Here is a 14,058-nt window from a genome sequence, read left to right as displayed (position 1 = left end):
GGAATCATGCCAGTCATATTTAGCATATTTCTCACCCTGTTTTTTTGGAGAAAAGGTTTAGTTATAAAAGTTAATGACCTTCACATAATCGCAGTGCCCTGATCGGGAGTTCTCGGATGTCGTTAAGAGACAGGACATTCCACTGCATAAAAACATTTGTTGATATAGCAATGGGTAAGTAAGTCATGAGATTTTTTCCTATAACACTCACTCCCTTGCGCAACTTTACTTACGGACAACATTCAATGAAAATGAACGCTTGAACAGGAATTAGTTCATTACTTCACAATACATACACACAAAGTGTAGAAGAAATCGACGATTCTGTTTATAATGGACATTACTGGTAAGGTAAAAGAATTAGAGAGGCAACGGAGACAGAGGGGGGAAAAAAGAATATAGCGATCCTTCAAGGGTACGAGGAGGAAATCAAAACTAGCTGTTCTGTTCTCTGTCTTCTTTTTCTTTTTTTTTTTTTCTTTTAAAAAGAATGTAGCATTCATTGTTCCGTTGGGTCAAGCTTATTGTCTGAATGGGACTTCTTCAGCCATACCAGTCCCTGTTCTATGATGATGTGGTGGTGATTACGTTGTTAGCTATGTTGCTGTTGTTGGTGCCGCTGAGGTCCGGTTCGTGGAGATCTCAGATTTAATGCTCGGCTTCAGGGAAGTACTTCGGATGAGATAATATGGACGAAGAATTAACTGGCAAGAGGTGATTCTATGGTTTAGGATTGCAGGAGGGAATTATTTAGTCGAATATTGTCAAGGTTGGGATTACTGACAGAACTTTGCCTTGCCGGCGAACGGGATCGGCTGTAGCAGTATGCCAAATGTTGTTTGGGGTTATAATGGCGCTTACAAGATTTTCTAAGCGGGAAAATAGGAGAAGGGACCGGTATTGGAATAATGAGACTTTGGCATTACTGTGAAAGACAGGCCGTCCTGGCAATGTCAATTTTTTGGACAATATGGGGGCCACTTAACACAAAAGCTTTCTGGGCACGATACCTCGTTATAAAATAAAAACCTAAACTTCTACGTTGACTGACTCTGGCAGCATAGCTCTATACAATAAAATATGGGGGCCCTTAACTAGGAGGATATATAGTGGCCATCATTTAGCGGATAATAGCACTACCTTTGGTGATAAGTCACGCTGTAGTTACCATTGTAGCAAATACTACTGTAGCAATTATATCGTGCAGATGAAGAACAGAATATATCTGAACTGTCTGTCATAATTAAGACGTTATTATATAACAACTGAGGATGTTTCCAAAATTACATTTTCTTAAAAAAAAGTGAAATATAATTGCAGCAGTGTGAGCGATATCTAGGAAAGCAGTTCAGTGGATGGAGGTCGTCAATATTTTGTGTAACTGATTTCTCCTGAAATTTGTGCGAATAGTTATTGTCTAATGGATTGTAGGTGTCACAAAAGGGTGGGAATTACCGGTTAGCCTTACTCTGGAAGGCTGTGGGGTAGCAATACCCACTGCAGTACGACAGGAAAGTTAATTTTTACAATATTTCATTAAATAGTTAGTATATGTGAACCGTATTTTGTAAAAGACTTCTTAATGCTGTAACCACTGTATCTACGGAGTTATTAAATAACAGATCTGTTGGTAACGAGATGCTCAGTAGCTGACAAGGATTCAAACAACCTGATGACAACGAACGTGGCGCTGGAGTTGTGTGCGTTGACATCTTTTCAGGTTTGGGTGTTAGGGCCGGAATATCACTCTCTTTCACGTTTCTCTGCCGTGATCCTATTAACTCTGAGAGAGTTAATGTACATCCATAGATGCACATTGTAATACTATCTCCTTCCGACTTGTGAGGATTTGTAAACGTTTTAAAGTAACAAAATAAAATGTTCACGAAGGAAGGTAGCATCACATTAACAACAAAAAGAGAATGATGCAAACATACGAATGCTTAGGCTTTAGGAGTCATTACTTGAGAGCAAAGAAAATTCTCCTGTTGCGTGTATCACTTTAAAGCAATTAAATATCTGTTCTCTTTGTGAACCTAAAGCATTAGGCTCAGAAGTCGTTGTTGGAAGGTGGGTGGGCTTGGTGATACAAAACTATGTCTTGTAGAAATGTGTGTGAATTCCTGAGGGACCAAACTGCTGACGTCATCGGTCCCTAGACTTACACACTACTTAAACTAACTTATGCTAAGAACAACACACACCCCCATGCCTGAGGGAAGACTCGAACCTCTGGTGGGAGAGGCGGCGCAATCCGTGACATGGCGCCCCTAACCACGCGGCCACTCCACGCGGCTACTATATTTTGTGTTAGGTTTCAATGCAAATAAATAACTTGGAAGAAAATATCAATGATGATCTGACTTCGTTCAAACGGTAAACTACCGACTCGAGTTATATACGTTGTAATATGGAAACAAGATAGCGCAATTTTGTCGCCATCATAGCGTCACCCGAGGGACCACTTACAACTAATTTAATAGGCTAAAACACACATTAAAAGATTTCTTCGTTTAGAGGGTCACAGAGTTACATGTAATGTTCCCGAATAACAATTAAATTTCTTATTATTCCAAAAGAATTCTCAAGAGCACACTAATTACCTGACTTGATCGTCCAGTGGCTTAGATGCATAGGTAAAGAAGACGACTACTTGTACTTCACTTTTTTTTAAAGAGCAAACAGTCTAAAATTGGCGAAGTATATAAATTCTTTACTAAAAACAAATTTTGCTTTAAGCATTACACTTCTGTCGCTGACAGCGAATTCAATTCTCTCCTGCTAGCGGCCGTACTCAGCACTCCGAATGAATGAGTCTACAAAAAGCACGTGATACACTATGTGAACCTCAAATATTTCTGATACCACTTTTAAACCACAGATAGTTTGTGAAAAATGATGCTATGAATTGAGATGCGTATTTTTGTGTATGTTTATGATCGAATGTTTTATACACCGAGACACAGAACCAAAGACCATAATCGCCGTTGACTGTAGAAATTATTTATTTCACAATTGCCGTTTCGGCCGTTGAGCCATTTGTAAGTGGTACTGAAAAAAACTAGAATAATATAAAAATGAAGTATAGAGTTTACATACAGAACTACACAAACATGTCACGTAGACAGTAGTTCATTAGAAAAATAGTAAAAATAATACATCACTTACATTTCGCTTCAGCACAAGTCGAGTTTAAAATCCTCCAACACACCCTTATCACAAATAAGCCTTTTCACTGTACAAATACCGTAACATCAGACGAGACCGAAGCCCTGTACATCGTGAAATGATGGAAATAAAGTGAAATATTACCAGTATTAACGACCTTCACATAAACCGTTAAAAATAAATGTTCCAACAGTATACTTCCAGGTGAACTACGGCCGTTGGCACGCGAGTACATTCACAAGTCAGACTGTATGTGTAATAATCAGAGATATTACAATCCAGCGATAACAACTGTAAGCTTCATAACATAATATCTTTTTAGATCTGTTGACAATGTATTGCTTTCTAGGTGATGATATAGTCATAAGGTGCCAGTGGACAGGATGGGAAAATTTATTTATGAGTATAATAAAGTAGCGTAAAATTACATATGTTATCGGTTCTAAAGATCTCTCACTGACTTGAGTACTCATACAGAAAGTGGCAATAGGAATCTTAAAAATTACTTTGTTTATGCGTACATTGCAACTGGTGAAAAAACACAGAAAGCTCAAAATAAACGCTAGTGATACAGCCAACGATGAAGCGCTACAAATTTGGACAATAAATCAGAAGACACTGCCTCGTAAATACAGGCTAAGTCTTCTTACCAAATCCTCATACGCGGAATGTAGTTGTGTAAAAACATATGTATATAAAACAATAAATTCCAAAGTGCTTAAAATGCTTTAGATAAAATTGTAAAAAGTGTAAGTAGGCTGTTTAGGTTTTTTTATTGGTAACGCCACCTCTGTATGAAAATCACTGGCTGTGCTGTGTGCAGTCTGTGGCTCCTTTGCATTGTTGTAATACTCGCCATTGTAGTGTTAGGCAGCTGGCTGTGAACAGCGCGTAGCGTTGCGCAGTTGGAGGTGAGCCGCCAGCAGTGGTGGATGTGGAGAGAGAGATGGCGGAGTTTTGAAATTTGTCATGAACTGCTATATTTATATATGATGATATCAAGGTAAATACATTGTTTGTTCTCTATTAATATCTTTCATTTGCTAACTATCCCTATCAGTAGTTAGTGCCTTCCATAGTTTGAATCTTTTATTTAGCTGGCAGTAGTGGCGCTCGCTGTATTGCAGTAGCTTGAGCAGCGAAGATTTTTGTGAGGTAAGTGATTTGTGAAAGGTATAGTTTAATGTTAGTCAGGGCCATTCTTTTGTAGGGAATTTTGAAAGTCAGATTGCGTTGCGCTAACAAAATATTGTGTGTCAGTTTAAGCACAGTCATGTATAATTGTTCAAAGGGGACGTTTCATATGTCGACCCTTAGCTGAGGATACCTCACTGGAATCTTCTGATTTTTCTTGTAGTTTGTGTAATTAGTGTAGATTTTGTTTATTGATAGCGCGTAATCATAGAGAGAATTTCCTCTGTAGTTGTAGTTTTTCATTGTTGTACAGTAAAACAGTTGTGGCTTGCATGTAGATTTGCACCAAGTATTTCGCAGCTGCGCTGGCAATTAAGTAGACATTATTTCCATTGCTATGTTATTTTATTTTGCTCTTCAAATTGTGCTTTTCTGTGTTATCGTGTGAAATATTGTGACAATTATGGCGTGTGAAAAACGTAATACTAGGCTCCAAAGTAAATGAGAAATGACAGTGAAGACGAAAGCAGTGTGTTAGCGCCGCAGAGTAATGAATTAACTAATGTTCAAAGTAGTAATTTGGTAATTGCGCATAGGGAAATGGAGCGGGCGGCAAACAATGGTGTAGACAGTGAAACAGGTAGTGAACAGGGAAGCGTTATCGATCGATTGGTCGGAAACAGCTCGCCTCAGGAATCGGGAATGACAGAACACAATATTGCAAATACTGCAGACTCAGGTTTTGGGTTCTCACCGTTTTCTCAAATGAGTCAAGACACATTTTCCGCTTGTCAAAATGTGAATGTTGCCGGTGCAACTTCACTGCCGAAAAGCACTGAGGAACATGTTTCAGACACCAGTGCTTTGTTATTACAATTAATGCAACAAATGGGACAAAAGCTTGAAAAGTTAGACACAATGGAACAACACCAGAGACAAACACAGCAACAGTTAGACACAGTGGAACAAAATCTCAAAAAGTTAGACACAGTGGAACAAAATCTTAAAAAGCTAGACACAATGGAACAAAATCAGAGACAAACACAGCAACAGTTAGACGCACTGGAACAAAATCAGAGACAAACACAGCAACAGCTTCAAAAGTTAGACTCATTGGAACAAACTCTTGAACAAACGCGTGAAGATTTAACTACTGAGTTACATAACATTGAATCGAAATGTCAAAAAGTCTGTAATGACGTAAAAACTCAAATTTGTGAGCATTTTCAACCTATTTTTTCGCGGCATGAAAAGGCATTACAGAATCACGAAGAAGCCATAAAAGAACTGCAAATTATTGTTCATGAAAATCATGAGACCTTGCAAGCTAAATTTGACTCAGTTGCATCTACCGATTCGGTTACGCAACTTGCAAAAACTCAGGAAAACTTAAAGAACACAGTAGATTCGATTTCAACACAAATGGACACTCTGAAACTTGGTTCAGAAAAACACATTGAGGAAATGTGTTCACTATCGGAGAAAGTAGCCGAACTTTCGGATCAGTTCACTAACTTATCTACGAAGGTAGATGATAATCTGAACGACACAAAACCGGTAGTCTTTAATGACACAGAAGAGTGCGAACAAATTAGGAAATTCAAACAAAATCAGAATCAAATTAATACGCAACACCAAAGAGAAATCCGGGAAGTACAAGATCAGCTGACTCAGGTAATACAAGAATTACGTATTTCAGAGGCCACTCGCGCTCCAATACGGGAAGAGGGACTTAGAAATACGGAACAACGACAAAATAATAACACAGGACACTTCGGAAGTTATGAAAGAAATTGGCAAGGTGCACCGAATTTTGAAATGGAACCGCCAAAACGACCTAACAATGACCGATATGCGACTCGCCGACATGATGACTTTGACTATAAGCTGTTCATTACTACACGTAAATTCAAAACATTTAAGAATTCTGGCAACGACATTCATCCACAAGCATGGCTCCATCAATTCTCTCATTGTTTTCCTCCCAACTGGTCATCAGAGCACAGATTAGAATTTATGTGTGGCTACTTAGAGAATGAACCAGCTGTAACAATGCGGTCGGTCATTCACGATTGCCACAGTGAAGGAGAGTTTTACCATGCCTTCCTTTCAGCATATTGGTCTCAGGCCACACAAGACCGAGTAAAACAAAGCATCATAATGATGAAACGTTTCGAACAATCTGAATTTTCCGGTCTTATGAAATATTTTGAAGACATGTTGCACAAGAATCAGTACCTGTCGAACCCATACAACCCCTCAGAACTTATCCGCATTTGCTTAATCAAATTGCCTGAACATTTACGACACATTATTTTGGCAGGACGTTGCAAAGACGACATTGAAGCTTTTCAGGGACTGTTACAAGAATTGGAAATTGACACTGACAATCGCGGAATGCGGAAACAGGAACACAACAATTACAGGTCACATCCGTCACAATTCCTCGATAATAACTGGACGCGACAAGGCTATTCTCACAACACAAATCGTGACCAAAACAGACACCACCCGTATGATAACCGTTGGCAGAGTAGTAATAATTACAGGGAAAGATCACCTCTCCGCGGTAATGACTATTACAGAGACAATCAGAGAAACAGACAATATGGGAACCAAAATAATTATTATTACGGGAGACAGAATAACTTTAGACGCAACGGTCCAGCGCAGAGTTACGATTCAGGGAGAAATTCTCCACCACATGACCGACAAACAAGAAACTATGTAAACTACCGACAAAACGACAGACGTGAATTTCATCAGAACTGGCGGGATTCTAACAGAGCTGGGCCCTCTTGGCAAGGCGAATTCGTAGAAGTTAGGTCTCCTAATCCCAATAACAACGCGCGCCAACAAAGAGACAGACAATGACTCGCGCCGCAGGCACCCACGTGCGCCGGCTGGCTCAGAGAAAAATAACATAGACGCTAACCTTGTGAAAAATTCCAGTATTCTTTACTGACGTATACTGCATGATAATTGCGTTCAAGCTGAAATTCTGAGTACTTTGAAGAGTAAAAGATTGTACCACATTTCACATGTAAAACCGTTTATTGAAAGATAATTTGCTTTTTAACTTCGTCTTTGCCATAAAACTTTTCACTTCACATTTCTAGTATGCTTTGTCAGACTTAAGAAACTGTTAACATGCAACAATGTTTGAAGTTAAATATCCAGTCTAGAACCTAGGGAACATTTTTAAACAGAAATTACGAATGCATTGTTATAGTGTACAGACGACACGGTGTTGTATTTGTACATTCTTGCTTGTTAGTTGCACGATTACGTAACGACTATAAGGCTTACATACTTAGAACATTTACCAGTACTGCTAATGAGATTTTAATGCAACATTTTGGTTTACTTGAAAATATATTCTGGATTTAAAGTACTTTCAGTGAGATACCAGATGGCACAGTGGTTAGTTTATGTGACAGCTACACGATTTTATCACGACGCTACTAATGAGTGACAATTTACAATGTTGCTTTTGCAGTGTTTCTGTTTTATATCTGCACAGTTTTTCTGAATTCTTCTGGAAAGTAAAACATGTTTTAGTAGTAACTTTTGTGGTACAGCAACAATGAGATTGTCTTTTCCGTAGCACAACAATACGTTACAGCACAGTACTTTCTTCATCACGGCAATAAGCGTAATAACTAAGATATCTATACATAAAGCATTTCACTTTTGTTTATCATGAGGTAAGTACATTGACTTCTGCAGAACTTGGCTTTCGGAGGACGATAAGTACGACACTTCCACAGAATTATCTTACAGCAAGACGCACATTTAGCGCTACAGGACACGCATTTGAGAGATTTTGTACTTAAGCCATTTATTTTTCAAGATTTTTGAATTACAAAGAAAGTTTTCCGTGATATATTTCATTCTATTGCTGTAATCTGTAACACCTGAGGGTATAATTACATTAATCCTCAGGGGGGTATACGCCTACTTTGTGTACCATGTGTTTGGCAACCACAAGGAACCCTAGCTAATATGGTATTTGCTTATACAACTTTACACATCGGTACCATATTTCTCTAACACACAAATTACACAGCTATCTGATCATGTAACTGAGAGATAAACTTTTTTTATTACATCAGTGACAGATGTTTACGCAATTACACAGTTGGATAACTTCACACTTATGAAATTGTATTTTGTCTGTACTTTGTGAAATGCTCATATTTTTTCGGAACCATTGTGATACTATGAGAGCTTTGAATGATGTATTTGGTATGGATTCATGATTTTTAAAGTACGTTTGAGGCAGATGACACTTTTGACATGAGCAGAGAATTTTTTTTAATTATTGGAGGAAGCTACGACGATTTTGAGATTTGACTGAGGTGTTATGATGTTATTTTTACGACGACGATGTGTATTATGCTGCTGAGGTATGTTTACGATTAATAGGCTGAGGCTATATGAGTTATTTGATTATGCTTCATATTTATAATGACGAAATATTGACGAGTGTCGATGGATACGTATATGTGTAATAAGGTAAGGAGTAATGAATAGTGGGTAGGGACTCTTGACTTGTGAAAAAGGATGTTGGAAACCAAGAATCGTACTTTAAGAGTTATGAAATGTGTGTAAATGCGTGAATGTATCACAATGCCGGCGAAAATTTTTTGGACAACGTTATATTCATAGGATTTTCTTTCTACAGATTTGCAACGCTAACTCTTGACCTGTGAAATATTTTTATGTGAGACTGTCACTGTAGCGGAAACTGGTGTCGTAAATATTTCCGTAAGAAAGTTAAGTGACCACCTGCACGTAATGCGTCGTGGGCACGCAGCTGTGTCAAACACCTGGAGAATAAGCCATTAGGGTGTGCCTTTCCGGAAGCACAGGTAGAAAAAAAAAGAAAAAAGGCAGGCCTTTATCCTCGCCATTGGCATTCCTTTAGAGAAAATATTGCAAATGCGACACCCTCATTACTTCCATTAACCTTGCTATTGACATTCCTTTGTAGAAAGCATCGCAAATATTACACGCTCATTACCTGAAAACATATGATTACTCGTACTTTGTGCTAATTACTGCAATGCTTATGAATTGATGGGAAATATTCGTACATCTGCACACCTGATTATGACAAGTGTCTTTCTATGAGAGTTGAGAGCTACTGACTTACGAAATGCCACATGACTATTGAATGATATTTTTATGCTTTGCTTTTCGTAGTTGCTTATTTCACTTGATATCTGGTTTCCAGCTGCGTTGCAGCATTGCTTTTATAAAATAAAATGCATTTGCTAATGTGAACACTTTCTGTCAACAGATCTATTAAATAATTATTTTATGATCCACATTCTTTAAAAAAGGAGCACTTGGAAAGGAAAGAACAATAAGAAGGAACTAGTAACAGTAACACATAATTTTCTTTTCAAGTACATGGTAATATTTCTTTTTACAATCAGTTGTTGTGGTGCACCACTTTAATTACATAGATATTAAGATGTGAATACACATTTCCCTTATCTGCATTGTTGTTTTTACTGTAATATTCTTTCTGCTTGAGCTTTGTCATGTATAGATATAAGTTTTATATTTTTTATATTTTTTATATTTGCTGCTGCTGTTTGCCAGGCATAGTGCTACTGAATTTTAAATTGTGTTACTCTGTTAAGCTAATTTTACTACTGACTTATTTTTCTTGCTACTGTACATTGGCTCATATTAGTTGTAATGTTGCATTGCTTGGTAATTTATATTTACTGTAGCTAGTTTTGCAATTTTCCATTTTTTTTGCATTGCTGTTTGTGTTAATTTGTTATGTGCTGCTGCATTGCCTCGTCCCTTAGTTTAGTACCTGAGCTCAGTAGATTTAAGTTAGCTTAAGAGGAGACTATATAAGAAACTAACTATTATAAATTTATAAGAAATGCATTGAGAAGCTATCAGAAAATGGTCTGGCAAAATAAAAAGGATACTGTACAGTGGAGAAAAACTATTATTGACAGAGGATGTGAACAGAATACAGAAAGCAGAGAGAAAAACTATTTTTGACAGAGGATGTGAACGAAATACAGAAGGCAGGCTTAGATAGGACTTTTGGGAATAATGATGAATGAAGGGAGATCTCCAAGAAGCAAAGAAAGTTTTGTTTGCAAAATACTGCAATGAAACAAACCCTATCCTTTCCTTTTGTGTTATCCCACTATGTGTTTGGGTACCCTTGTGTATATATGTTCTTCCTGTCTTTATATGTTTACCTCATCAGACTTTTGTTGTAGAATTTTTCTCATACTCAGCTACATGAATTATGATGAGGAATACTGTTATCCTCAAATATAATTTGCGTTAATAATATGTTATTTACTTTGTAAAGATGTTAGACATTATTAATTCTGTTTTGTTTTAATGCTCATGTGTAAAGTTGATGTTTCAAAAGTTATTCTGATCTTTTATGTATTTACTTATGTCATAATTCCTGTAACACTGATGTATATGTTTATTTCTATTCTTTTGTAAAGCCCCTATTACTACAAACGTTATCTGTATTATTATGTTTTAATGATGTGTTTTGTACCTTTGTTATTGTATTCTTATGTTATAAAATTGTAATTGTCACCAGTTCATGATATTATTAACTTGTTAGTTACATTTCACTGCACACGTTTCTGTTGGTCATAGTATATGGACAATATGTGAGAAGTAGGGACTGATAGTGTTTGCACGTGTGTTAATGATTCAGCAAGGGACTGGATAACAGCATTGCTGGTTCTAAGGACAATTTCAAAAACTTTGTGAGTGCACAAGTGGTGGTTTATGGACTTGCTATATTATCCGCAAGACTCTTCAACGGTGATTGTGCACCTGCACAGTCACAACAGATGGCTGCTGGCTATCTCTCCAAGGACTACAGTGGGTCTGCATCTTTGATGACCCACCAGTACCATTATCTCTACAAGGACTACAGTGGGTCTGCATCTATGATGACCCACCATGCCATTATTTCTACAAGGACTGCAGTGGGTCTGCACCTCTGGTGGCCCACCAATACCGTAATCTCTACCAGGACTACAGTGGGTCTGCTCTGTGATGACCTACCTACCAATACTCTTCAAAATTTCGACTGACTCTGCTGTGGGTTTGCTCTGTTGTGGCCCATTACCTGTCTGCATGTCGAGAGTCAGCACTGTCTTTCCATTGGAAGGACAACACTACTTCTTCAAGACTGCATGGAAATCCACTACTTCCGTGTGCATTTTCTTTTACTGCTCAGACTTTGAGAAAAACACTGCTATTCTCCTGTTATGTACGATTAGGACTGTCTTTATGGACTGTGAGACAATTTTAGCTTTTGACCAACATTGTATCAATAAGTGTGTGCATTTGATTTCTTTGTTATTGTAATTATGAAAAAAATTTTTCAAATCTGTATTGGCCACTGCCCAATCCAATTTGTAAAATTTTTTGTGGGGAGCATGGGGGCTATGTAAGTAGGCTGTTTAGGTTTTTTTATTGGTAACGCCACCTCTGTATGAAAATCACTGGCTGTGCTGTGTGCAGTCTGTGGCTGCTTTGCATTGTTGTAATACTCGCCAGTGTAGTGTTAGGCAGCTGGCTGTGAACAGCGCGTAGCGTTGCGCAGTTGGAGGTGAGCCGCCAGCAGTGGTGGATGTGGAGAGAGAGATGGCGGAGTTTTGAAATTTGTCATGAACTGCTATATTTATATATGGTGATATCAAGGTAAATACATTGTTTGTTCTCTATTAATATCTTTCATTTGCTAACTATCCCTATCAGTAGTTAGTGCCTTCCATAGTTTGAATCTTTTATTTAGCTGGCAGTAGTGGCGCTCGCTGTATTGCAGTAGCTTGAGCAGCGAAGATTTTTGTGAGGTAAGTGATTTGTGAAAGGTATAGTTTAATGTTAGTCAGGGCCATTCTTTTGTAGGGAATTTTGAAAGTCAGATTGCGTTGCGCTAACAAAATATTGTGTGTCAGTTTAAGCACAGTCATGTATAATTGTTCAAAGGGGACGTTTCAAAAGTAATTACGCACTAGCATGATGCTCTGCCAAAATAAATTAGATATGACAAGATAATCTCTTAAGGACAAAATGAAATGTAAAAGATAAAATTAATTTACTAAAATAAAATGTATAGTAGTGCACTTAACCATTTCTCGTTACAATTTATAAAACTTGCAATACAAAAGAAAACATCGGGAGCACTGATAAAATTTGTTACATAGCATTTATGAAGAGCTGGTAACATATATCACTTAAGAGATTATAAAGATAAATAAAGATGAAAATAAAAAGCAATATCGCATATCTTACTGAATAAAAGCTTCGTAAGCACCGGACATATTATGAAATCAAGGACAACCATTTCTGTATAGAATTTTAGGCCAGCAAACACGCATCTGATGGGAAAGATAACACGTCCTTATGTCAAGTTACTTTCTGTCAGTTGCACATAAAATAGTCTGGAAATTATATAGAAATCTTCTGTTTCTTAAACAAGACTGATAATTAAGTAAGTCACCAGGTTAATTTTTAATGTAGCTATAAATTTCTATTTCTTCGAGAATGTTCATATCGCTGGAATGTATTATCTCTGACTAGAGTCCAAACAGTCAGACTTGTGAATGTCTTTCGTGCCAATGGCCTTACTTCACACGTAAACAGTGTGTTAGAACATTGATTGCTAACGATTTATGTGAAGGGTGTTAACATTAGCAACATTTCACGAAATTTCCAGCATGTCACAATACAAAGAGCTTTGCAGTCGCCTGACGTTACGGTATTTCTTCAGTGAAAAGGCTTATTTTTGACGATGACATGTCGGCGGATTTTAAAGTCGACATGTGCTGAAAGAACTTATAAGTTATGTAGCCTATTATTTTCAATTTTTGTAACATTCTGCTGTCTACATGACATGTTTGTGGAGTTCTGTCTGTGCGCTCTGTGCTTCATTTTTTTTTAATCTTTTAGTTTATCGAGTACTACTTAAAATTGGCCAAAGGCCGAAATTTAAATTGTGAAATAAATTATTTCTACAGTCAACGGCGAATATGATGTTTGTAAAACACCCCGACCGTGAGAAGTTAAATATGTTACTGTACTATCCGTCCGTTGAGCAAGCGACAAAGAAGCAAAAGTCGGCCTCGGTAGTTGTGGGTTGGCGCGGAGGATTGCTAACTGAAGGAGCCCAGGTTCGATTCCTCCTAGCCCGGTCGGAGAATTTTTCCGCTAGGGGACTGGGTATTGAGTTTTGTTGACCTTCGTGTCTTAATAAATGACATAGCGCTATTGAGATGGCTGTATGCACACGACCGGAAAAAATAGGAAAAAGTTAGGTGGAGAAATTAAAGTTCAGGGAGAAGGAATAAAAACTTTTGCTTACCACATGATATTGTGCTTGTTATTCTGTTAGAGACAGCAAAGAATTTCAAGGAGCACCTGAATGGGTTGGACATTTGTCTTGAAATGAGTACATAACACGAACAACAGAAGCAAAATAAAGGTAATGGGATACTGTCAAACTGGAACAGGTGAAGGTTCGGGAGTCAGATTGCAAATGAGAGACTAAATGTAGTAGATGTATTTTGCTGTTTTGGCAGTAAAATAGTTGATTATGGCTCAAGTAGAGAGAGAACAAAATATAGACCGCCAATGGTAAGGAAACTGTTTCAGAAGAAGAGAAATTCGTTAACATCGAATATAAACTGTCTTGTTAGGATGTTTTTTTCCTAAGTTATTTGACTGGCGTGTGGCCGT

Source organism: Schistocerca americana, chromosome 2 (genome assembly GCF_021461395.2).
Source record: "Schistocerca americana isolate TAMUIC-IGC-003095 chromosome 2, iqSchAmer2.1, whole genome shotgun sequence".
Lineage (NCBI taxonomy): Eukaryota > Metazoa > Arthropoda > Insecta > Orthoptera > Acrididae > Schistocerca > Schistocerca americana.
This window is presented reverse-complemented; position numbering follows the sequence as displayed.